We start from the raw sequence: 27,072 nt of genomic DNA on the forward strand, positions 1-27,072 counted from the left end.
TTGGGAAAAGTCTTAAAATCTCACCAACTGCAGACTAAGATAAAGAAATAAAAAATCCTGATAGAAAAACATTCCCGCCATTACGTCGAGTAAAGTCTACGTTATAGTTTAAAGGAAAAAAGTTTTTAAAACTTTAGCAAACAAATATAGCTGGTAACTTTTCTTTTGTTATTTTAAATATATGCACACATTGAAAATTCAAAGTAACCTGGTGTTAGTGTATGGGTGAGTTGTGGGTAACATGAGAAGTGAAACGCGGAATTAGGACAGTTTCATTTTAACTCCGGTGATTCAGTGTGTAGGTGTACTCTCGCAAATAGTATAGTTAGGAAGCTAGTTGCTGGAACCCGGTACTATAAGACTGCTAGCAAGACTACTGGGAGAGCGAATCCTGTGGGAGCGGCCAATTACGCGAGATGCATCCCCGGATGGTCTCATGTTCCGGCAGCTGTATCCGTTCTCTAGTATTCTATCATTCTCTATATACTATCTAACTGAGCTTTTACTTACATACATTCATATACATATACATGTACATATTCATATATATATACATTTACATAATTATATATAGACCAAGTATAGAGCTAGTTAATTTCGATAATTTTCCCTATATTTCATTCGAATTGGATAAAAATTAATTAATAAACCAATATACCTTATAATATATATTATATATTGATAAATTTGAGGATATATATATACCTTAATGTTTCTGAAGCATAAAATAGGGGAATAGAGCAAAGCAGTTCTGCGGATATTCAGCACGTACGATTTCCACTGAGCGTATCGCATTAGCGCTTGGCAATGTCGCATTTTACCCTCATGTGCGGTGGGTAGTTTTAAACGGTGAGAAAGCTATGTGAAAGAGATTGTAGGATGGTGTAGGTGTAGCAATGAAGTGAGTGCATGAGTGAGTGAAAGAGACGGAGAGAGGAAGCATGTGTAAATGCTGTAGATTGGCGGTCGTACTAATTCACGTACAATTATTTCCAATGACGAAAATAATTTACCTGCTTTACACTCTATTCATATATATGTATATTCAGCTATTATATGTTATAACCTATAACATACATATATACCTATTGATCTATTCAGACTCTTAATTAATCCGCCTCTGCATCAGAAGATTAATTATTATTAATTCAGTAACAATTTTTAAAATTTAATTTTTACAATGGAAAATTTTTTTCAAGCGAAAAATAACATGAATAAAATAGTCTGGGCTTGAAATTATAATTTGGAATTTTTTGTGACGTAAATTAAAAAAAAAATATGTAAATTAATGTAAATGTATCGTTATATCAACTCCCATCATCGTCCTCCATTAAATGTATTCTATATCATACACACTACAGGTTTACAACAACTTGAAACACGTCGCAAAGTTTCTTCTTCTTGGAATACCAACTATATATGTATATAAATATAAGTATATAGTTAGTGTACCAGCAGTAGTGTACGATCGAGGACGAAGATTACACTTTTGGAATCCCTTTACTCGGCTAACATCTAACTTAGTAAGAAAATTATCGAGATGGAGGTTTCGTGAGGTCTTTTAACCTTTATGAGAACACGCTCGTGCATTATATATTTTTATCCTACGGCCTTCAAAGTGAAATACAACTCGGTGTCGTATCGGTATTGCAATAAAAATATAAATTTTCATTTTTTTGATGGTCATATTTTTCTATAAGAACACATAAACTTTAAACTTAAGTGTTTCTGCAACTTAAAAAACGAAAAAGCTCTAACTTTCTCTTTAATTTGAAATTTTAAATTCAATCTTTTTTATTTTCACTTCAACTTTTACTCTAGTGTGACAAAAAATTCTATGCGCACCACGATAGAATGGCAGGATATCGCAACCCGGGTAATATCCTACGCCCTTATCCCTACATGCGTAATATACTATTGTATATATGTGTGTTTACTTTTTCTTTTGTCGCGTTTTAATATTTTTTGTGGCTTAGAAAATTTTTCCAAGCTTTCGGAAAGTGCAGGATGAAAGAGTTTCGTTAAATTGATACTCGTGTTGAATATTCGATTTTAACAAAGAAGTTCGCCCACGTGTGCGATCGGCCGGAACAATCGCGCCGTTAGGAGACCACTCGTGGTTACATATATACTTTATATACTTTTATGTGTTTATATATGTATACATTGTGGTGTACATTGTACAAAGATATTTGCACAGAGAGTGCAACGTAGAACGGATCGTTTGTGAAGCTGGTAAGAAGCCTACGGCAAAACACGCTCCATATAGGATAGGAGTTTTAGTTGAGTCTTGAAAGCTGAAAGACGAATCGATCGGTTCCCGCGCATGACTTTGCATAACAAAAACTATAATAATAACGACTCATGCTAACGTCGTCATTGTATACTTATCATCTAGTAATAATATTAAAGAATTTTTTTATTGCACATTAAATTTTCGATTCAATTCAAAAGTCATTTATTTTTTGGATGAAAATTGGAAGCGACTTCTACAAAATTTTAACAAGCAATAAGTGATTTATTAAGTGATGAATGAAGAAAAATAATAAATATTCGATGATTGAAAACAGGTGAACGTGTAGTTGACAAGTCAAAAGGAATAATATGAGAAAACGTAGGTACATATATATTTAACATGCACCCTAGTTTTCCCGACTCGTTTGAAGTCTTGTGTGACATACGGGAAAAGACTGTTGAATGCCGGAGTAGAAAGAAGGATACTAGGGAGTACAGTAAAAGAAAATGGAAATGAGAAAAAAAAAAATGTTTGAGTTAAAGTAATGCGAGAAATAGGAGGGCGAGAGTGTAGAGCACAGTTGGGATATATTTGCTGGCGCACGGGCGGCGAGAACGAGCCGGTAAACAACAATAGAATAGAATCACCCCCGCGTATGTGCAGTGCGGTAATCGACGTTGGAATATTCATGAGAGTCACTATAACTACAACTACTGAGGGTAGAAATCGTATTGCCGGACAGGAGGGCTAAATGTTGAGAGAATCTCAAACTAGCGTATGTTATACAGAGAGAAAGAGAGAAAGAGAGATATAGATATATGTAAGGAGTAGACTGAACTGGAATACACGAGCACATTAACAGAACTCAACTGCTGGTTGGTGGTATCGGTACATGAGTGTTGCACCAGCAATGTGCTGTGTGGGTATGCCGTGCAAGAGAGACTTTGACCGTGATGTTAATGTGTAAAATGCACCGAGCAGCTCTGCTATCGAGCTAGTTTGCTTTTGTGATCGTTGTCACGTTCATGAATAAATCTCATTCGTTATAAATATATATTTATATATAGACTTATTTATTTATTTATATAAATTAAATTAAGAGAAATAGTAATTAATTGTTTAATGAGTTGCATTATTTTGTAAAAAAAGAAATTGCTTGCGTGTAAGCTGTGAAATAAAAATAACCAAGATAAGATAATATGAATAAAATAAAAATATTCGATAAGAGCGAAAATAAAATGTTATAAATATTTTTATTTTTATTTTTATTTTTATTGTGTTGAACTTTTTATGAAATATAAACTCGAACGTAAATATTTAAGTTTGATATTTGAGTTTTAAAGCAGAGAAAATAAAAAATAAATATAAAATTTGAAATTTTTAAAGAGACGGAGCAAAGGCTGATAGATAATTCGTAGTAAACGTCGAGGCATGAGTACAAGGAACGACGCTAATTGTTTCCCTCTCAGGCATAATGGGCCGCTCTTGTAATTAGTGCCGGAAAGTAGAATAGGAACTTACTGGAATAGTCTACCAGTACCACCGTCACTACTATTACTGTACAGAAACATAACCACTACAACTATTATTACTGTAAAATAGAATGGGAGTCATCTTGAGATGCGCGACGAAACGAAAATAAGAGGCGTGCAACAAGAGTAAGTCGACGATCAAGAATAAGAAAAATAGTAAAAGAATAAGATGAACGAGGAAACTCAAAGCTATATAATACAACAGCACAATATAGTGTTGCAAGGAAAAATGTAGATTTCAGCTTGTAGCCAGAGAGCCATCATCTTACACTCGTTTCCTTTTGCTTTACCTTATCCTCACTTTGTATACTCCTCAAACTACCACCACTGCATAAATATTATATAATTTTCTATCTTATTTTACATCCTCGCATTATTATGGAGCCTCAAAGTTGTTAGCAAGATGCTTGAAACAGTGCCTTCAATTCCTACCTGTCTATCGCATACACAAGCCCATCTATACATGTATAACATAATATATATCATATATGTAGTATAGGTAAATGTATCGTTGGCTGTAAACGTAAGCTGTATAGCGAACTTTGAGGAAGCAAATGAGATTAATTAAATAACCGATGACAAAGAGAAACACTATATACTCATACTGAACATAATAAAACCGGGGACATCACGACAGTTATAGGTACAAACATATACCACACACACAGGTTATATATTATCTCGATGCAATAGATACTGGACGAATGCCAAATAGTCGATAATAGAGACTCGACAATCTACATTTTACTGTTTCTTTTAAATCCTTTTATTTATATCTACATTTAATTTATCACTTACTGCATATTTTAATTATCCATTTTATTTTATATTCTAAATTTCTTTTTGTCTTTTAAATACTATGATATTCACAAGCAAAACATTTTTTAAACTTCTTTATCGTCATATTTCACAAAATACTGAACTAAAAAATATAAAATAAATAGCATATTCATATATTTATTTATTTGTATCGTGACTGAAGACGATGAATTCTCGTATCGACGATCGTACAACATAAGAGAGTTTCAGCTCAAGAATATCGAGTCAAGTTGATCAATCAATCATGGGTTCTTCGACAAGCCAACGAAAACGAGTGCATAAATGATTTATCACAGTGTAATGTGTATCAATCTTATCGCGCGATTCAAACATCGAATGTAGTACATGCAGTTGCATAACGAATTATTACACCAGTAAGTTTTTTTTTATTCGCTTCTACACGCTGTTCGTTATTATGTTTTTTATTTTTATACTCTAAAGGTATTTCCATTAGTCGTGTAATAATAGTGGCCTTGCTTCATCGTCAGTTGTGTGCACATAAAACAAGACTCATGCACAAAGACGATAGATCAAGCTCTTTTACACAACACTAATATAGCAAAGTTAAGTGTCATGTTTACGGTAGTTTGCAATAGTATAGAGTATAGTATATCTATAGTACGGTTATATCTATATCGAAACAACTAATACGACGTAAAATTGCGTTGACGACTGACGTTCCATACGCGTAAATACAAGGCAAGATAAATCTAAGTCAAAACATTACGCACGCGCAAGTAACGTGTTTTATATCATATATATTTAGTATATATATAAGTATATAGAGCAATTCTATCCTGCACGATTATCAGACATCGTGAAACTTAACCCTGATCCGAATAGCGTCGCAAGGTCGCGGACAACTAATGATGTTATTTAAGTTGTCTACACATTATTTTACCAAATGAATTGTATCTATTATGTTTATTTTATTTATTAATTTACTATTTAGTGATTATTCGAGTGAGTTATTTGTGGATAAGTAATAAAATAAAATAAATTAGTTTTTTTTTATTAAAAAATAATAAAAAATGTAATTTAGCTGTTTATGATGGCAGTGACGAATTGTTAGTACAGCATATGCGTCGTATCGGTACGGTGTAAATTGACGCTTCCGCGTCGAGCTGCTACGATAACGCGAGTCAACACGCAAGGAGAAAGCGAAAGCGGAGACGTGACTGACACGTAACAGAATCGAGCCCACACGAGCTTTCCTGAGACTTGCTTGTGTATATAGAAGATGTTTTGCACTTGTATTGTGTTTTAGTAGTGGGAGGAAAAGTAAAAGGAGAGAAGAAGGATAAAGAAAATGAGGAGAAGGAGGAGATTACATGAATTAAAACAAAGTTAAGTGAAGTAAAGGTGTGTCGAAGCAATAACCTACTTTACACTGTAACTTAAACTTACTAACTCCCGATCTGGATCTTTGCACCTGTTTCACCGCGTAAATTTTCACTTGAGATTTAAAGGATTAAATTATTTTTAAAATTTGTTTTACTTTAAATTACGTTTATTTGGAGTGGATACTTTATAATTCAAATTAATTCAATAAAAGTATCTGTAAGCATCCGATACTTGTTTGGCAACAAAGTTTTGCCCTCTAATTTTATAACACGGTTAGGTATTTTTAAGCAAAACCCAGGGGTGAAAAGTTTACTGAGAGCTGCAATTGAGTAGCCAGTAGGTTATATAGGACATTTAAATATGCATTAGAGTGTGGAGCGCAAATATGACAAAGTTAAATGCAATTAATTTGTAATTAAAGAGTTTCTGAGAAGATGAAACGTTTAGAAATTAGCGTCATTAAATCGATTAAACATATATGTAATGAACTTTTATATCAGCCGAGTGGACGACAAGTAAATCGCAGGCTATAATTTAATTTACCTGTCCCACGTGCCCACCAAAGTCGGTCAAACTTGAAGAATCAAATGCTAAGAAGACGCCAGGGAGTTGAGTAGTCTCTCATCTCTTCTTTTAGATGACCGAGTTCTCTTGAACTTACCTGAAACAAAAAGATTTATTTTATTTTATTTTATTTTATTAAGACAGATAAATATATCAAGTTTGATTTAATACAAAATAAGTGAGGGAAGAAATTGCGTGTTTATTATTAAAGTTTTTGGCAGTAGAAAAAAAAAAGTAAAAGATGAAAGAATCACAAGTAGAGATTGATCAAACACGAAACCCACTGATAAGGGCACCAGTCAAAAGCTCTTTTATTTGTTTTTTTTTAATAGTTACTGCACAGCATCAAAGTACTAAAAGGATGTATAGAGTAGCTGTGTGGTCGTTACGAGAGCTTTACTTCAAAAACTCTAAACTGAATAGCCATTATTGGGTCGGGTCAAACTTTTACTTTTTTCCAATCGACTGATCGACTAAACACCGCTATATAGTTGTCGAGTTTCGAGTACTGTGTTAACTTTTTGTTAAAGATTCGTGTTTTTATTCTTACATCGCCGCTTTTAGGTAGACAGCAAAGAGAAATAAAACTTTTTTAATAATAAATTATTAAAAAATAAAATTTAAGATGACAAGATATTTATTTACTGATTAGCACTTTTTTTAAAAATATTTTTTTGTAGTCAACGACAATAACTATGTCTGTCTTAAAAAAAAAACCAGAAACTGTACAATTTATTTAAATATTTGGGTCGCGTGCAAATAAATAAATTTCTAGGACAATGAGCAAACAAATTGGAAGTGCTTTTTAAAAAGACGTCGGAAAGTATGAAAAGTGAGACATCCTTGGAACGTCGGCAGACTCTTTGTTAAAGTTTAAAAAGAATTTAAAGTTTTTATTTTACTTTTTCACTTTCAGACTTAACTTTATTTATATTTTTTATTTCATTATTTTATAATTTTATTTTTTCGTCGATACTTTTAGCAACTTGTCATTGCCGAGACTGCCGGAAATGGAGCAAGTCGATGACACCGATCGATCGAGATTTAATCACCGGACGAGAGTTTTCGCGCGGGTGAATCTTTGTCCTCCTCTTCTTCGACTTAGCGATCGATTAGCGGTACATTCAACTCATACTATCGAGATCACCAGCGCTTACTGTTTCCATTCGAACCTTATGGCCAGTCTAGTGTCTAGTGTCGGTAGTAAGTTCAGTAGATGTTAAAGACCACTACTACTTTTACATCACAATGTTATTGCCACGGTTCACGTACAATACATTGACGCAACCATTCGATTACACCGTATTATATGTCCAACTACCGTATTTTATATGACACAATGAACGCTGATACATTTGTATGACGCCAGATGTCTCATCGCTTAATTTTATCCTTCAAAAGATTTATTATCACGACTAGTTTCTTTATGAATATCGTTTTATTTTTTACATACTACCCCTGCAGAAATTTATTTCGGTACAATGGCTCGATAATTGGATACATGAAAGGTGTAAATCACTAGTCAGGGTTATAAATTATTTATTATTGTTTTATTTATATATATATTACAAGATAAAAATTACGACAAAGTTTTCCTCTCGTAAATAAAATTTTATCAATTTCTTTTAAATGGTTTGACGTTGAAAATTTAAAAAATATAAATTTATAAAATTTACGAGCAAAACCTTGAAGATTAAAATTATTCATTTAATAAATTTGATAACATTAAAAAAAAGTATACATTGATATAATTTGTTAAATATATATGTCATTGAAGCCTTGAGTGTGCTTTCTGCGAATTACGTCATCGGACATTTACACACGGGAATTGGGTCAGTGAAAGAAAGCATTAACAAAATAAACAAAAAGATGAAATAAAAATTTACGGTTATGCTTTTTTATTTTATTGAATGAATTATTTTATTGCGAAATTATATTTATATTCAAGTATGAGGATAAGGATTAAGATGTTTATTAAAAAAGAATATTTTTAAATTTTTTTAAAGGTCACGGTCGCTTTAAAGACCTTAAGTTTTAAATTTTAGTAAAAATATGCTATAATACGAAGTGTGTAGTATATATATATTGAAAAAAAATGATACGAAAGATTTAATGGATAAATGATAAAGCGTTTAAAATCGAGTATTCACTCTAGAATCACCGACGGATAAAGAAAAAGGTGGGCGGGTGCGAGGAAGGATTGATGTCGGCTTCACTTTCACAATCAACGGATTGCGCGGTACTTAAATCCCTCTCTCACTTCCAACTCTTATATTTTTTATTCTTTTCCTTTCTTATTTAATTTTATTTTATTCCCGGCTTACTGGCGCAGACCCGAGTGCGTTCACCCTAAACGTCTTGAGATTTTCATTTAAGCGTGTCGTCACTCTGCATCAACTTCTCTTTACAAAGCTTAGAAAATTCCGCGTTAACATTTTTTTTTATCTCCACATACACATTTAAAAGTAAAAGTCTTCAAATATTTTTCTAAATTTGTCACTCGCTTACTTTTGATATCCGCGTGATTCATCATCACAGCAAATGGTTATTCATACATACATACATGGAAACATAAAAATAGATTAACCCAAGAAGATAAAAATAATATACGTATTTTTAAATAGTCAAAGCTTATTTATTATCTCTCTTTTTTTTTATATACATATTTTAATTATATGTAAATAATTTCCCTATCCTCGGGTCGTTATATTGACACAGAGATTAATATCTCAAAGACAAACAAATAATTATATTGTACAGTTAATAGCATTATTTATTGACGTAACAAATATTTCATTTTTAAAATCAGTCAATTAATATATCGTGTGCTTGAAGGTAAAAGAGCTTATAGCTAAGAGTTAATATGGATTTGTGGTGAAAGGGCGTATAAAAAATTTTTTTTTTGCCATTCGGTTTAAAATTGTCTGAAACGTAAAAATCTGTGAAAAAAAAGTTGGTATCCTAAAGCTGAAAGGGCGTATCTCAAGACATCCGCCCTTTCACCTTTAAGAATTTTCTTTTTTTTAATTAAACATTATAATTTTATGATAATTGTTCATGTTTTTAAATTTTATAATAACTATTTCTTAAAATAAAAAGCGAGTGTTTGTTTAAACTACGAATATGTTCTTTTGTGAGCTGACCGAAAAAAAAAATGATACGCCCTTTCACTTTTAGATCTCCAAAATTTCGAATTCTTAAAAGTAAAAGGGCGTATAATTCAAGACATACACCCTTTTACCTTTCAATTTTTTTTTTTTCAATTTTAAGCGTAGAATGTGTCGACTACTCGATTGGCAATAAGAAAAAAAATTTGCGCCCTTTTACCTTTGCAAAGGTAAAAGGGCGCATAAATTGTTATAAGCCCTTTTACCTTTAAGCACGCGATATTTATTTATCATAAATTATCTGTGTAAATATATAAATAAAAAAATAAATAATAGTTATTTTTCGGGTGATGCATAATACCCGTGGGGGTTTGTACCGTAAAAATAAATCTCATTCGTATATATATGTATATATGTATGTATGTATGTATGTATGTATGACATATTTATATGTATATGATAATATAGCTGTAGTATAGAGAACTCTCTCACGAGCTGGAGTATATACTAAAAGTAAAAGAGAACGGATAGAAAGAGGGAGAGAGAAACTTTAATCGCGGGCAGCATCGTCGTCGCGGGGATTCATTCGCTCGGCAGTCGCCGTTTCGCGAGACGGGTAGGACAGAATAGAATGGAATGGAGAACTAGTATATACATATATATATACAGTGTTGTGTATATAATAGTACAAGTACTGAGAGACGCCGGCGCGTGCGGGCAAACAAGGGATACGATACAACAAGTCGACTGACCTCACATGTATTTAAAACTTACACACTCTTGACCATACAACACTTTAATGTGTTAACTTTTTTTTCTTTACTCCTTTACAATCTTATCCGCACTACACCTCTTATTTTCTTATTTCTCTTCTCTAATACTCTATTCTATTTTATGTACACACTTACATGTACACAAACTTTATTTTCTTTCCTTCAATCCATTCCCTTTCATTTCATTTCATTTTAGTTCCTTTCGTTTCGTTTCGTTTCATTTCAGTTCTCTCGCTCGCCTTTACTTCTTTTCTTATAATACTCGACATGACGTTCCGTTGCAAACACTTCAAGTGAACGTCGACGTTTTGCTCGCGTCAGCAACGTCGGTACGGGCAAATATTGGCTAACGGACAACGCTCTCTTGGGTGCACCAAATCGAAATCATTATTCTTTATCTGCTTTTTTTTAGATTAGATATCATTTCTATGTGTCAGTTTTATTTTTATTAAGAAGTTATATCCCCGGGAATTTTCAAATAATTTTAATAAACTCACCAAATAAATATAATGTAATCCTGCAACAGCTACGTGACTGCCCGGTTTCAACTGCTAAGTTTACTTAGTAAGTTTTAAATTAAATTGTTTGCCCAACCATTTACTCATTGAATGTTAAAAAAAAATTATCGATTACATGATAAGAACTTGAAAATATTTTTCATTTTTCTATTGATATTACTTTTAAATTCTTAACCGTTCATTTGCTATTGTCGCAGAGGTGTATTGTCTTTACTCTCTACAATGCTGATCTTGTTTTTCAACTTTTATATTTAAAACATCTTTTCTTCTAGTCTTTTAATTTTTACTACCATTGAAACTCAAAGGAAAATTCTCTTTTGTATTGAATCTCAATCATTAGTTGTCACAGAAAATTTTAAACTTTATTGTTTTATGTTTTGTCAAATTTTTCTTGGTAAATTTATTTTTCAATCTCAATAACTTCAAATAATTAAAAATAAAAAAATTTTCGAAGTACAGTTTTGAAAATTTTTAAATTACACAAAAAATTTTTCATTTTATACTTTGATGCTTGATAAATATCTACAGCATTAAACTTTTTGGATATTAATCACAAAAATTATCTGCATCATGATTCACAAAATTTTCCTTGTTACTCATTATATAATAGAAATTATAAAAATTCATTTTTGAAAAATTAAATTTTCATTTTTTGTCTATATTTTATTATATAACTTATTGAAAATATTTTTTAAAAATTTACTTCATAATGAAACTTCGCTGATGCTAAACTGTCACAAATTTTCGCAGTTAACACGGATTAATCGCGGAGCAGATGATTGTGTATTTATTTAATCTTCTTGGAGTAAAATATACTCCAAAGAAAAGTATATTTTAACCTTAAAATTCCAATACGGAGTGAAATTTACTCCTAAAAAAAATTTATTTTAATACTAAAACTCTGAATCGGAGTGAATGCGGATTTAAAAAAAATCCAGATCACTCCACTGGAAAAAACTCTTTATTTACTCCATATGTGAAGTGATTTTTTCCAAAACTCCGGAACTCCGAGTGACGGAATGAGTTCTGGACAGATTTAAATAAAATCTCTGATCAACTCTACTCCCGATTTTTTACAGAGTAAAAAAAGGATTATGCAAATACAATTGTAATTTGAATGTATATCTATGTGCATATATTTATATTCAGTAGTATGGTAGAAAAGTGAAGTGAAGTGTAGTGTGAAGTAAGTATAATGAAACAAGAAATAACCTCGACCGAAAACAAGGCCAGTTAACAAGCTCGTAGGAAGGTACGTACGCCGGTAGTTAAGTGTTTCACCTCGTGTGCATTATCGCGCGATAATTACTCTTTCTTCGTCAAGATGTCAAGCTAGCTGGAGCCTAACAGTTTGTTGGTTAGATATATCTATACTGCTTGCTGTTGCTGTTGCTGATGTATGCGAGACGAGATTATTAATGGTCTTCGTTATGACAGCCAAGGTTGTGCACGATAGATATATAATAGACATACATAACACCAACTGAATCAATTATCAGTATATTTATTTTAATATACATATACATTACTCACGGAAATAAATTAACGTCACTTTGATGTTTAACATAATTTTTTTTTTTAATCTTCCAACTCATCGACTGTTTTTATATCCTATTGTTAACTGTACCCATGAGCTCTGATAACGAGACAATTAAACTGCGATTTCATTTTTTAAAGTTTACTTTTCTATTTTTGTTGCATCGTTTTGAGAAACAATTACGATTGGGTATTTCTTTTTTTTTTTACTTATCTTTACTTGTTCTCAGGCCAATTAAATTCAATTAATTGACATAAAAAGTTTATTTGTGTCTATTTTAAACGATTGACAAATAATAATTACATTAGTAATTAATCAATATTTGTTAATTGAATAAAATACATACAATTTTTATTTTCATAAATATTTTTAAAAAATTCTTTATAATAAAGTTAAAATTTTTGTTCCATAAATTATTATATAAAATTATATTGAATTTAATAAATTAATTTTACTGAAATGTATTTATAAAATTAAAAATTCCGGTTATTTCAGTGCGTTCTGTAAAATTAATATCTACATACTTGTGATTTTTTAAAATCAATTAAATTCCAGATAAAATATGACATTTACTGTAAATTCCATTATAAAAAATGAAAAATAATTCGCAATGATTTTAAATCGCTAGCAAACTATTATGGAGATAATAATAGTAACAAAAAGTGATTATTGGTTTAAATGACAATTTAATTGAGTGTAAGATTAAAAATTCATGATGAATCAAGAGCAACATCTTAGTACAACAGAATAAGTTATCTGACATTGTGTATAGATATATAGAAGCGTGTGGGCTCTCAAGAGACTTTTCATGCACGCCTCTCATAAAGCGGCGACTCTGGTGCTGGTGGCTTCTGGCGCACGAGATCAACAAGTCAATGGGTCGAGAGACGCAGCTGAATAGCGAACGAGATCTATTTGCATATCTCCACGTCCATAAACGGCGCTTTCCTTTTCCTCCTCTTCACATCTCACCCACCCTTTCTACACACATCTCTTTCTCCTTTACCGCCTCCATCTCTTCGCATACATATCCCGTCACTTGCCACTCACTCACTCACTCTTTATTACAACTACTCGTTTACTCTTTCTCCATAACTCTTGGCGTCTTCTTTCAATTTCCTTCAGGCCATCCACTCTCAGTAAAACCCTCTCTTTTTATTCTGTCCGTTACTTCCTCTTTCATCGACCTCGTCATCGTTATGCTCGTACTCAGACACTGCTCTTCATATATATATATATATATATATATATATATATATATATATATATATATATAGATATGTTTGCAGCCACTACAGTCAAAATCTATTTTTTTTTACTGCTACTGCTGCACTCGTTTCCACTCCTCGGATTTTATTTTTATCATGATGAGAATTCACTAATACACTCATCGAATTTTTTTTAGATACATACACACATATATATATATATATATATATATCTTGTATTTATATGTAACCTCATAATCAGTGGATTTTATAAAACTGTCAAGATTTGTATTTACACAGTAAAAAAAAATTCAACGGCGATCTTTAAAATGAAATTTATCCAACTAATAATACCAAAATAATTCTCAATTGACATGCGGGCATTATTGACAGATGGAAAAAAAATTATCATTTTCTGGATGTATTGAATAATTAAACTGATGATTTAAAATATTTAAAATACTGATAGAAATTAGTAAAAAGTTTTTATTAATTTATCTTATCAGTAACAACGAAAAAAAGTGCGCATCAAATCAAGACCTTGGTTAAATTTCATTACTTTATTTATTTAATAATAAATATAAAAGAAATTAGATAAAACAATAATAGTGTAAAGTTTATAAGAAGATAACGAAGTAAAAACGGAGTTTGTTATTTTTATAAATCTTTCTAACACAAGAGAGATTTTATATTATTTTCATATTTTTTTCCATCATTTTCTGACTTAACAATTCATTATGTTTTTATAATAACATAATGAAGAAAAAATAAGGAAAAAAAAATAAAAAACAGGCAGTTTATAAAAGAGGACAAAACATCGCGGCTTTGTTGGTGTAGTTCAAGACTCAAAGGAATTTAAATTGATTGCCAGTGAGTAAATGAGGATAGGTATTTACGATAGAACGATTTCACGGGATATTTACAGCCATGATACGCCTGAGGGAGATTCACTTGCCGAGAATTATATTACACCCCGGGCCTGCTGGTTCACTTGCGAGCAGAGCGAGTGTACCGCTCACGAACCAAAAAGGTTCATGTAACGAACGAGCATGGGCATTAGCACGAGAAAGAAAGATAATAATGAGAGCAAGGGAAAGGCTAAATGCTCTTGGGAACGTGTGCCAAGAGCGACAACAAAAATATTAAAGAAAAAAAATAACATCATCAACAACAACAACAACAACCACAACCTACATCCGACATCTAAATTAATAATTGCGCAGTATCACAAAAAAACGACATCACAACTTTTTTAGTTATTTCCACAAATAAATGTGTATCAAATAAAAATTTTTCACATCCATACACTGAAAAAAACATTTATTTGAGTCAAAGATATCGTATATTTGGATATGGCCAAATAAATACTTAATTGTGAGAAAGATATAATACAGTACAACCTCGTTATAAGTTACTTCCTCTCTATTTGTTTTTGCTCGTCTCGAAATAATACCCCCACTCCAGTTCCACTAACGCAGTTTTTCGGTTGTCGTGAAGAGTTTGCGTCTGCAGTCCTTTTATGTTAATAAAGTATTTGCGTATAGATAAATGACAAACGTCAACTAACTTGTAAAAGGACTGCGGACACAAACACAAACACAACGCATACATATCCAGAAAACTGAACGGTCATCGAGTAAATGATAAGAGTAGGGGAAAGCCATTTCCAAGAAATTTTTTTCCTACAGCCTCTAACAGTAACTTATAACCAGGTTGTACTGTATTTTTGAATAGTTTAATTGCGTGAAATAAATGATTTATTTGAGGTAAAGAAATGATCCAACTTTCTTCAGTGTATAATCCGGAAAACGTTGACGATACTCTTTTGATCATAAAAAAAAAGAAAAAAAGAAGAAATAAAAAGTGAACATTTGCTGATGCACGAGACAAAATAATTAATTTGATACTAAGCGGGGATTGAATATGATGTTGTCGCGAACAGCGGGATAATTTAAATTCAATGTATTCAGCGCAAAGCTTCAGCGCAGCATGCTCGTCGTTCCATAGCGAGAGAGCAACCGCACGATACGTCACGCACGACACGCTTTCAGATAAAATACATATATACAAATACATAAATATATACACAACATTTATTCATTGAATACTGTTAGTCCAATGGAATGAACGCACCGAGATTGTTGGTGTCATTGTCTATTTTTATTTTTATTTTCTCTCTATCAGTCCCCTCGTTTACTAAAACTATTTCGTCGATTTGTTGAGCATAGCTGTACAAAGTAGAAATAAAATAAACAATAAAAAAAAAAAAAAAAAGAAAAAAAGAAGAGTACTTTTATCGGGAAAATGCACTTTGGGCATTTAAAAAAAAAACTGAAGCTCCAGCACTGAATTTTTATTGGCACGTTACGTGATTTGCTCTTTATCAATATCAATAACTCCAGCCCACATTCACCCAAGTATTTTATCATCAACGAATCAATAGAATATACATTGTTTAGTTTAGTTATCATTTATTTTTATTTATTTACTTAACGTTATTTTATTATTCATTTTTGTATTTTATACGGATATTTTTTTCAGTTGTTTGTTTAAAAGGTTTGCGTTGTTTATTTTTAAAATATTTTTATTAACTCCATTATCGCGAGTCGTGTTGTGTATCGATTGTACCTTTTGGCCCCACGTTTTATTCTCAAAGCTGCTGCACGGAACCACCTAGTGTAGTGTGGTGTAGTGTAGTGTGTAGAGTAGAGCTGGTGGATAATGTACGATAAAGTTTCTCTTGCTTTAACTCTTGTGCTTTCTCTTTATCTTTCTCTTTAGCTGCGTTCGTATCATGTGCGCTCCCCCGCATATCATGTGGCGAGTGTGTAAATGAGTTAGCTCATGTCTTTGTAAATGTGTTTACGTATGTGTAAATATGCATGTGTCCATGTATGTGAGTTATTTATTCTCGCTTCGTGACGCGCCCACGCGTTCTACGCTCTGACGTGATATAGCTAACTAAAATAAAAATAAAAAAAAAACACGCAATCGCTAATGTAAGAGAATTATCTTATTATTAGTCGTTTATTACAAACGTATTAGAAATCCATTAAATTTCAATTGTTTAATAATAACCGTAAAATTATTAAAATTTACTTAATTAATACTTTGTTAAGCCACTTTTATTACCACTTTTTATTCTTATTCTTCATTTTTTTAATCTCTCTGCTTTTCGTTTTCAAACTAAAGTCATTTCTTATCCGAGTAATATCGTTTATATTCATTTGTAAATTGACATAGTCAGGATTATTCAAATTCTATATATAGATATATTCATTTTTTATCAACCTGACGATCATTCTGATAAATTGATTGCAGGAAATTTTTTATATTGGTATTTTTGAAACTTTATAAAAATAATCTATGATATGCAAATCTGTACAATCGAAGTGTGAATATACAAATTTTTTTTCTCTCTTAATTATTGATTACGACGTTGAGCATTTATGATAATCATATGATATCAATATTTGTCATACAATAAATCGTTGAAGATTTTGATTTGTTGAATTAGAATTTTCATTTTTTTTATTAGTGGTCAAATTTCGTAAATAATTTTATCGATTATTTTTTAAATAAGTTTTTTGATGGACTAAAACCTCTGACTAAATAATTTTCATTTAAAATCTATACAACTATATATCTTAAATTTTTTGAGCTTAGCTTTGAAGATCGGGGATAGGGGAATACTTGTAATCGATTTTGATTGGTTTTTTTTTTTTCAAACAATTAAAAGTAGATTATAAGAATCTATTGATTATTAACTTTAATTTGATTCCCAACATGTGATTTTTTTTTATTTACATTTGAAATAAATTCTCATATAAATTAAAAAAAAAACAATTTCATATAAAAATTTAAACTTTCCTGGGGTTTGAGAAAAATAATTTTATTTTTATGTTAAATTTTGATGATTAAAATTAAATATTCCAAAAAATATTTAATTATTATCAAATATGAGAGACGCATATTCTCGCGATCTTGTAAGTGTTCCATTAAGGACATACCAAAAAAAAAAGTTTTTACCATTAAATTTAAAAAATTTCAAATTTAATTTGAAATAATCAATTATGTAAAATCACTAGAGTTTATACTGAACCTCTGATAAAATATTTCAAATTTTCGGCGGCATAAATAAATTAATTTGTTAACACATTAAAATTTTAATGTAATTAATCTGATAAAACATGGCAATTTCACATTTATAAATATAACATTTTGTACCCAACATAAATATAAATTCGTTATTTAACATTACTATTTAATTTTCCCTAGTTTGAAAATTTACATATAAATAACTAATAACGAAAGAGTTTATAAATACAGACACTTTACCTCGTGCATTATTTAAAGAAGGCCAGATAAATATTTCAATCATTATATTCATCAAAAATAATTTAATTTACGTAATCAGCTAAAGAGATTTTTAAAATTATTAAATGTACTGATAATGAATATTACTTAAAGTTCATACATATTTAATTTTAAAATTGTTGTAGACATATTTTAATAATTCGTTTACATATATAGAAATCCATTTGACTTCACATATGTAACTATTAAAAGATTATATGTTATGAATGCATATAATATATGTATATTACCATAAATAAATAAAATTAGGTAATAAAAATTAATTTAGAATAACAGTAAATCATAACTTTCAACATTTTGTGAATACCGTGTTTTATTTTTATACAAATAGATAACTCTTGTTCATATTCTCTTTGGCTAGCTTTTCAGCTTTTCCAACTTTCTCTATCTCTCTTTCTCTGACATTGTGTAATTTTATTTCTTACTATTCACATCTTTCTTTGCTTTTGAATACTCACATTTATATATAAATATATATATAGAATAGTGATATATTTCTATTACTCGCTATTTTTCCATCTCTCTCTTCCTTTCTCTCCTTTGGTCGTTGAGTAAATATAAGATAGAAAAGCAAATTATTGATGCCATGAACACGCTAGTGTAGATGCAGTAGCGCAGAAGACTGGTTGGTTGGTAGGTAAAGCTATTGAGCCAAAGTATAAACTGCGAAACTTGCTAGTGCTATATTTATACATATATAAGTATGTACGATGCTAGGATGTATATGAATATGTACTTTAAAATGATACCCGTAAGTTCTTTATAGGATAAATTACATCTATTATCTTTTCTATTTTACAAATATTTTTTCTCTTATTTTTCTATATTATTCATGCATATTTTTTAATAATAATAAAATATATTGATAGCTCATTTTATTAATAACTTCAATATTGATAATCAATCAAAATTTAAAAAAAAAATTCTGAATTGCCGTGAACTGAGACTGATTTTGATCAAATGACAGCAAATGGTTTATTTTTTTTTTTAAATTAAAAAGTTACTCAATTGTTAAATTACCGAGATTTCATATCAAACGTGATTGTTTTACCCGTAGCGTATCTTTATTCACACTTGACAGCTACCAATTAATTTATTTAATTGTCTAATTTATAATTAAAGTATAAAAAAAATCAAAAATATTGAATCCGGAAATTTAAAAGTCAATTTTTCGCGGGTTTTAATTTTATCTATACAAACAAACGAGCAAAAATTAAAAATCAAATGTATAAATTAACATCAAAGGAAACTCATTTCAATTTACATTTCTTTTAATCGCTATAATTTCCTCTAAGAGTTTACTTTTCAAACATATTTATACTTCCATATAAAGTGAAAATAAAATTAAAGAGCATATCAATAAAAACACTCATAACTTTTATCGTTTGATCAGGGCAAATTGAAAAGTTTAAATAAAAAATGAACCAATTAGCTAAAATAAAAATAAAATATCTTAAGTATAAAGAAGTGGATAAACAAACCCTTGACCACAAGTATTATTTCTATATGATATCCCATCCGCGATTATTTTTCTCGGATCGTTGCACCCATGCCAGTTATATGTATTACATATGTACACAAGGACCAAACTCAAGTGAGCAATTTCAAGACGTTTGCCTTGTACTATTTCTTCTCTCGTGTTATGCTTTGTAGTATGTTGACTCGGGTATATCAGATTTTAAGTCCAAGAAATGTTTAGCTACTGGACTATTTCGAGTTCAGAATACTCCCGACGGTAGATTCCGTGCATCTATATCTATATTTATTTTCTATAACTGTAGCGGAAGCTCTAATAAAGTAAACAACAATTTCGTAGCACGTTGCAACGTGACTTTACGGTACCCTATTAGAGTTTACTTTGTTTAAAATACTCTTGACAAATCTGGAGTTTAAATTTATGCGAGGATATTGGATAACATGAAAACTTTGCACAGTGTCAATCCAAGTCAATTGTCACTGGCAAGAGTTAACAGGACAATGAGCGATTACTTTGATAAAATTTTATCTTGCACACTATTTTATTGTACTTCATTGCGTTATACTGCCAACTGTACCTCCATAGTTTACCTCTCGCTTATTCTCTACTTCGCTTCATGAATTTTCATTGCCGAATAATAAATCGCGTAGAATAAAGCACAAGTAAAATAAAATAAAAAAATAAAATAAAATTAGTAGACAAACTTCAACCCCGACTTGCATTTATTTTCATCTCTACGATCAATTACAAACTCTATTGATTTCAATTTTACGGTTTATATTTAATTACTTGAAATATTGACGCTTTATTACCTAGAGTTTATAAAAGGGTTCTAGTTACTCTATAATCATAATTTAAATATTTTATATCTGGGAGAAAAAATAAAAACTTTATTCAATTATATCTCAATTATTTAAATAATTTTTTTCAACGAATAAATTTGTTAGAAACTTCCTTGCTACTTAATCAATATTTGAATAAATTTATTTTAAATATTGAAATATTATTAAAAAGTTAAATGCATCTATTAAAATATTTTTTTTTTTTTTTTTTTCAAATCAATTTAACTGAAATATCGTGTTTTATCAAATATAGAACTTAAAACGGATGTTTAAGTACATATGCAGGTTTTTTACTAAAAATAAATCCTATGAGTATTTTTATTGATTTATTTACTTTTTTAAATATTTTTCTTTATGTTATAAAAAAGTACATGGAAATCGGATGATGTATTAACGAACTATATAAAAATTAACAAAATATTTGCATATTTATTTTTAAAAACCGATAACTCTTTAGCCGGAGGGGACCAAGTATATTTTTAATTAACGTTAAACTCCGAAAAAAAAAAAAATAATAATCGAGTATACTTCAAATGAAATGTGAGATAAATAAATTAATATTATAAAAAACTACAAAATATATACGATAACAAAAAATAAGACAAACGAGGTAATTTAATTTGTTGTAATAATTCTTATCGTGGAGTGCACAACAAAGCACACACAAACACACACACACACACACTTGCGTACCACACAATACTTGATTTGGATTGGAACCAGCCGGAGAGTGAAATGCAAGGAACGATTGAAGCCTTTCCCTGCTCTCCGTCGTACACCCCGACACATCCCTCATCCCGTTTAGTTTGCGATCAATGCAGCAGCGGCAGTAACAGCCCCGACGATCCCAAATGCCATTCAACCCCAATGTGAAAACGTTTCGACTTCCGGCAGGCACAAACGAATTCCGACTGGTCCGTATGTACGCGCTTTGCAAATTCAAACTCGGTACTATTACCTACTACTGCACAAAACCTCTATCCAGTTCAATCAATCGTCCTCACTGACGATATGCACCTCTATCAAAACTAAAATTAAAATTTAATTTTTAAAAAATATCAAAAAAAAAAAATAAAAAGAAACGTATTCGGTTGATCCTGTGGGCCAACCCAAAAACTTCCCACTGTTTTCGAGCACTCTGAGCTCGTCATTACTGGTTAACTTTTGAGCTCTTCGAACTCATAAAGGGCTGAACTACAAATATACACATTTCGCTGAAAAAAGTAATTTTGGTCCGACGATATTTTCGAAACAAATCAGTCAGTTTGCTCTCTTAAATTTGAAACAGTGAAAATAGTGACTATTCACTGTTTACTAGTGAAAAGTATATCACTAATTCAAACAGTGGTATACTTTTCACTAGCAATAAGAGACTATTCACTGCCAAATAGTGAGTGTCACGTGATTTTCACTAATTCGTTCTTAGAGAGTGCACGAACTTTCCGGCAATCTAAAGAGCTTGTCAAGACTTAGATTTGATCAAATTCAGAAACAAATCGGTTGAGCGATTTACGAGTTATGCAACAAAAATTTTTGATTTTTTTTTGTTTCTATTGTTCGTATAACTTGTAAATTACTCTGCTGATCGACTCCAAAATCTATCCAGTTATAAGTCTTGTAAATCATTCGATTACCACCAAAAACTTTCAAATCGGTTGATTCGTTCCAAAGATATCATCGGACAACAAAAGTTTACACATACACATGGCCGGACGTCCATCTGGAAATAGTCGGAATAGCTTCCTACACAGTTGAAAAATTTGTGTTAAATTTAATACAATTCACATGTCCCAAATGGTCCACTCAATTTCTTGTGTTAATTTAACACATCATACTTGTGTCAAATAAAATACAAGTTTAAAACTTGTTGAGATCAGATAACACATTCAACTTTAGTTAAATTTTGAACTTGATGGTGTCAAATAATTGACACAAAATATTTAACCATTGAATTTTTATACACAAGAACACAAAATTTTCAACTGAGTAGGACCTCAAAATGTCGATATCTGATGAAAACTCAATTTTCGAAAATCGGACAGAAACCAATAATCCTCTTTTTGAAAATTTTTAATTTTTATAGCGGGAAGTTAAAAAACTTGATTTGAATGTTTACAAAACCAAAAGGCCGCGATGTCTACGGTTTTTCTTTAAATGTTTTTGTAAAAAATCTTAGCAAACTACAGTCTTGAATTATTTCCCACCATTCGTTTACTTGGTTCAAGGCTTATAATTACTGGAGCCGCAAGTAGGTCGCTTTCTACTCGGCACTTTGCACAGTACCGTATACTGCCGAGACTTTAAAGAGAAAGAGTATACAACTCCGACTTAAACTTGTTCAAAACTCATGGGATATGTCTATATCTATATCTATAATAATGATAATAATGAAACTTTTATCGTGTATATCTTCAGTTTGTTCACGTCAGTTATTTTTCAATTTGTCGTAAGATTAATTTTATCTATTAATTAAATATTTACTTTTGTAATCTTTAATATCAATAGTTATAATCGATTTCGCTTTATTTTAAATATAATAAGTTTTTTATAATCTATAAATATTTATTACTGTATTACTATGCTATGTACATATTTAAATAATGCGTATCAATTTTAAAATTTAATATGGACACTTGGTTTAAATCGATTAAATTATTATTAATGTTTAAAGTTTGCTAATTAAAATTACAAAATAATCTATTGAAATTGTATGTTAATAAATATCAATAAATGCTAATGACCGATTTAATTCCTTTAATCTCAATGCATTGAAAATTAGTAAAATAAATTAATTTCTATTATCAATTTATATATATATATATAGATGTAAACAAAACGTTATGTCATGGAATCGAGATTCAGTGATGGATATGACTTTTGTAACCACACATCTACTCGATATAATTATCATGTTCAGCACATGTGTAACATAAAATATATATGCTATATGTTATAATCTCTCTAGAGTAATTAAAATTCAACAAATTGATTAACGAATTGAACAAAACAAACTTTTTTAATTATTAGTAGATACCAGAGGTAATTTTGAATAATTTAATTTATTATTTTATTTTTTTATTAATATTTTGTGTTGATCTTTGTACGCTGGCTCTTTTCATTTTCATTTCACTTTTTTTTTTTTTCCGTTTTTTTCTTTGCTTATCTTTTTTATCTTCCACAAGCGCTCAGCTTTAAAGTCTTGAGGGCTACTTCCCTTGTCCCCTTTGCCTATACTTATACTAGTAGTGCTCAGTAGACTCTTTGCTTGCGTCTTGGCTTCTACAACTCGGCGCCATACTCAACTTCTTTATTTCCTTTACTTTCGTTCTTTGCTCCTTTGCTCGAGATATATCCAACCCCTCTGGGCTAGAAAATGTCTTCGTGGCTTTCTCTCTATTTTCTATTCCTCTCTTTTATAGTCGACTTCTACTGACACCACTGCCTACATATATACACACATATACCAACAGTTGAGACCGTTTCATATAAATTTTGTGATGTAAAACGTGTTTGAAATAATACTACCATGAAATCACTATTATTTCAACTTTTTTTTCCAATTTATTTTTTATTTTTTCCTGTCCTGCGACTCGTAAATTTTACTGAACCTTCTAAATAATTTTTTTACGTTTTAAAACACGTGACTTGATAAAAAAAAATTAAACTCAGTTATTAATATATAAAACATTACAATTTATAAAAATATAAATAAATCCTAATTAATTGACGTTAATAAACATAAAAGAAAGACGTTTAAAAGTGTTAACGTAAGTCAGCAGTAGGAAAAGTAAATACCAACCACAATACTACAACCAAAGATCTCAACGCTCCGAATTAACTTTCTACCTCTACTCTACTCTCTACATTTACTCTTTTCTGTAAAACTCTTGGCGTCTCTTAACTGCACTTCTCATTCCCGCTCAGTACACCACCCAGATGAAACTCGCTCAACCGTCTGCATTACTCTACAAATACTACTACCATACAACAAGTACATAGACAGTAAACTGTAATCTCTGTACAGACCAACATGCTGACGATACGGATAGGAACCGGGTGGTAAAACTTAAATCCGTCAGATTGGATTCGCCACTTTCCTCCAACAGTTATACTGGCTGGCTAGAGTCCAGAGCGCAAGAGATTTCCTGTCAAGACATTTCAATCGGTCATCACGTCCTGATTTTAAAACTTACAAATCCCTTAAATTATTCTCCACATCAGCTTACTTCGTTTTATCCTCAATCACCAAAAGTAAACAAACAAACAAAAAAGAAATAAATCTAATCTAAATAAATAAAATACCAATGAAGCTAATGCAGAACCGCGTCATACGTCACAAGACATATCCATGAAAATTTAAGTGCTTAAATAAAAAAAAAGTAATGAGAAAATACACAGCAAGTGTTTCATGTCTAAGCACTTACATTTATTAACGTTATTTAAAATACTTTCGTGTTTCACACGAGTATATTTATGACCGACGCATAGTAAACTTTAGTAAATCGAAAAAAAAAAATTCTTGCATGCTCGCGCATACCTGCATCTATATATACACTTGTACATATGTTTGTATGTATGTCTGTACCAAATAGAGAATTATGCTGTATAGTATCTCCTGCTCACTCGTAGAGTCTTTATATATATTTATAGGTACATATATGTAGATATATTTTCATTGGAAGTCGTGTATGCAAACAGCATATCTTACGATGGCTCGTTTCTTCTCGGTCTGCCATGCAACAGTTTCAGTAGTGTCGTACATGTAAATGTATACGGCCTTGACATCATCACTCGACTTGTTGTTGCTTTACACCATCGCGAAAGTCATCTTTATTATATTATAATATAATGATATCAATGTATTGTACTGTAGTTTTTTAAAATCACGCAAACACGATATTCGCTATGTTTCATTTATTTAAATTTAAATAAATTCGTTGTTATGAATGAAAATTATTACTATGATTCAAATCATTACATTTGTTTTCTTTAGATTATAGTTGTTTTTTTATCGAGTTATGATTGACGGCGTATTTATTTTTGTTTGTATTTACAGTAATCTGGATATTTCACGATAGCAATGTGTATATACATATAAATATATATATATATTTCGGAGCAGTGTGTATACGTGGGCGAACGAGAATTCTCTTCGAGACCTTGGGACGTGATTGAATCCTACTGGTTGACCCACTCTTTATAAATTGTCTGTCTTTTGCACGAGAGAAATAGCGATGTTGAAAATAAATTTTCTTTTTTCTTATTTTTTTTTTTTTTTTTAATAAATAAAGGTTGGATTTTTATTTTTAATAAATTAATATAAATAGCCATGTCAGACATGAAAATATTGATGAGAATACAAAAGTTCACTAGTTGACCTTCTAATTATTTTTATTTCAACTGAAATATGTTAAAATTTTTTTTTATAAACTCGATAAAAATGTTAATTAAAAAATTTAAAGTAACGATAATTAAGGAGGATTAGATAAAGAAAAAGAGTTTTATTTTTACGAAAAATAATCCTCGTCACCTCACTATCGAGTTTAACGTGGAGCAGTTGTATATAATATATATTTAGCAAAATTTGTGGAGCGGATGCTACATGGATTGGCGCAAGTCCAGTAAGTTCAGGATTACACACCGTTCGTTGTTTAACTTGAGCTTCTGTTCCTTATACACACAAGCTCTCCTCATTCTCTTTTCCACCATCTTTTTTATTTTTATTTTTATTTCTATTTCCTTTGTAATTTTTTTTTCTTTTCCCGGTGTCTCCAAGTGCATTCGACACGCTTTTCTCCCTTTGGTCTTTACGAGGAAGAGAACAACCGCTACACACGTGTGGCTTTTTTCCTTTTGCCGTCTCCGTAGACCTTCTTATATTCTTAAGAACTACCATCCCATCAGCCATCACCTCTATTACAAATACATCCTCTACACTATCGCCTCAAACCAAACTCAAACCATTCTTGAGACTCGTTTCTCAGCAATTTAAAGTCTTTACTAAGGCCAATTATTTATTTTTTATTTCAAAAAAATTCTTCAACCAAATTGCATCAAAAAAGTATAAGTTTTATTTCTTAAAATCTCTTACTTAAAAATTTATTTTTCGAGTATAAAAGTATGTGTAAAAAAAATTGTTTTTTTTTTTTTTTTAGTTTTTTCATATAAAGTATAAAAATAATTATAATTAAAGATGAATTTGGGCGCGAGCGATAGTAAAGTCGTGCTCCAATTCCAACCATGAATAAGCTATTAATATCACAGGCCGTCGCAAATCAAGCCGGACGTAAAGTATGCTTGGAATGGCTGCTTCTCCCTTCTCTGTGTAAAAGACCAGAGTTCTCTTTGCCTCTCTGTCGTCATGATCATACACAACACACCGGCAGCAAGCCTATGCTACTTCATCTCTTCTCTTCTCTTCTCTTCTCTGCTAAACTAAACTAAACTCAACTCAAACTCCACACGGCTTTTTTCCTACACATACACTCTATAGAATATTACACACCGCCGACTCGCGCGTTTCCCTCGATCATCGCGCATCGTTCGTCCTCGTCTCGTTTCGTTTAAAAAACACATATGTACATTCAATATCACTCATACAATACACAATACATAGACGCATACACATACGGTCGTTAGAGAACTACTACAAACTGATATATGTATCACTTAAAACATCCTAAAGTGTTCAATTCAATTTTACTATTTAAGTATTTCAGTTTTTTTTTTTTTTTTTTT

At 30.7% G+C, this 27,072-nt stretch overlaps 1 protein-coding gene across 1 annotated transcript in view; it reads right to left on the reverse strand.

Annotated features, from left to right (window-relative positions):
• The window catches only part of LOC103573115 (serine-rich adhesin for platelets), a 111,174-nt gene that overhangs the window by 50,524 nt on the left and 33,578 nt on the right, over positions 1-27,072 (reverse strand). Inside the window, exon 2 of the mRNA XM_008552012.3 lies at positions 6,475-6,592. The gene's annotated coding sequence lies outside the window, so the exon portion shown is untranslated. The remainder of the gene's footprint in view (positions 1-6,474; positions 6,593-27,072) is intronic.

Source organism: Microplitis demolitor, chromosome 8 (genome assembly GCF_026212275.2).
Source record: "Microplitis demolitor isolate Queensland-Clemson2020A chromosome 8, iyMicDemo2.1a, whole genome shotgun sequence".
Taxonomy (NCBI): Eukaryota; Metazoa; Arthropoda; class Insecta; order Hymenoptera; family Braconidae; genus Microplitis; species Microplitis demolitor.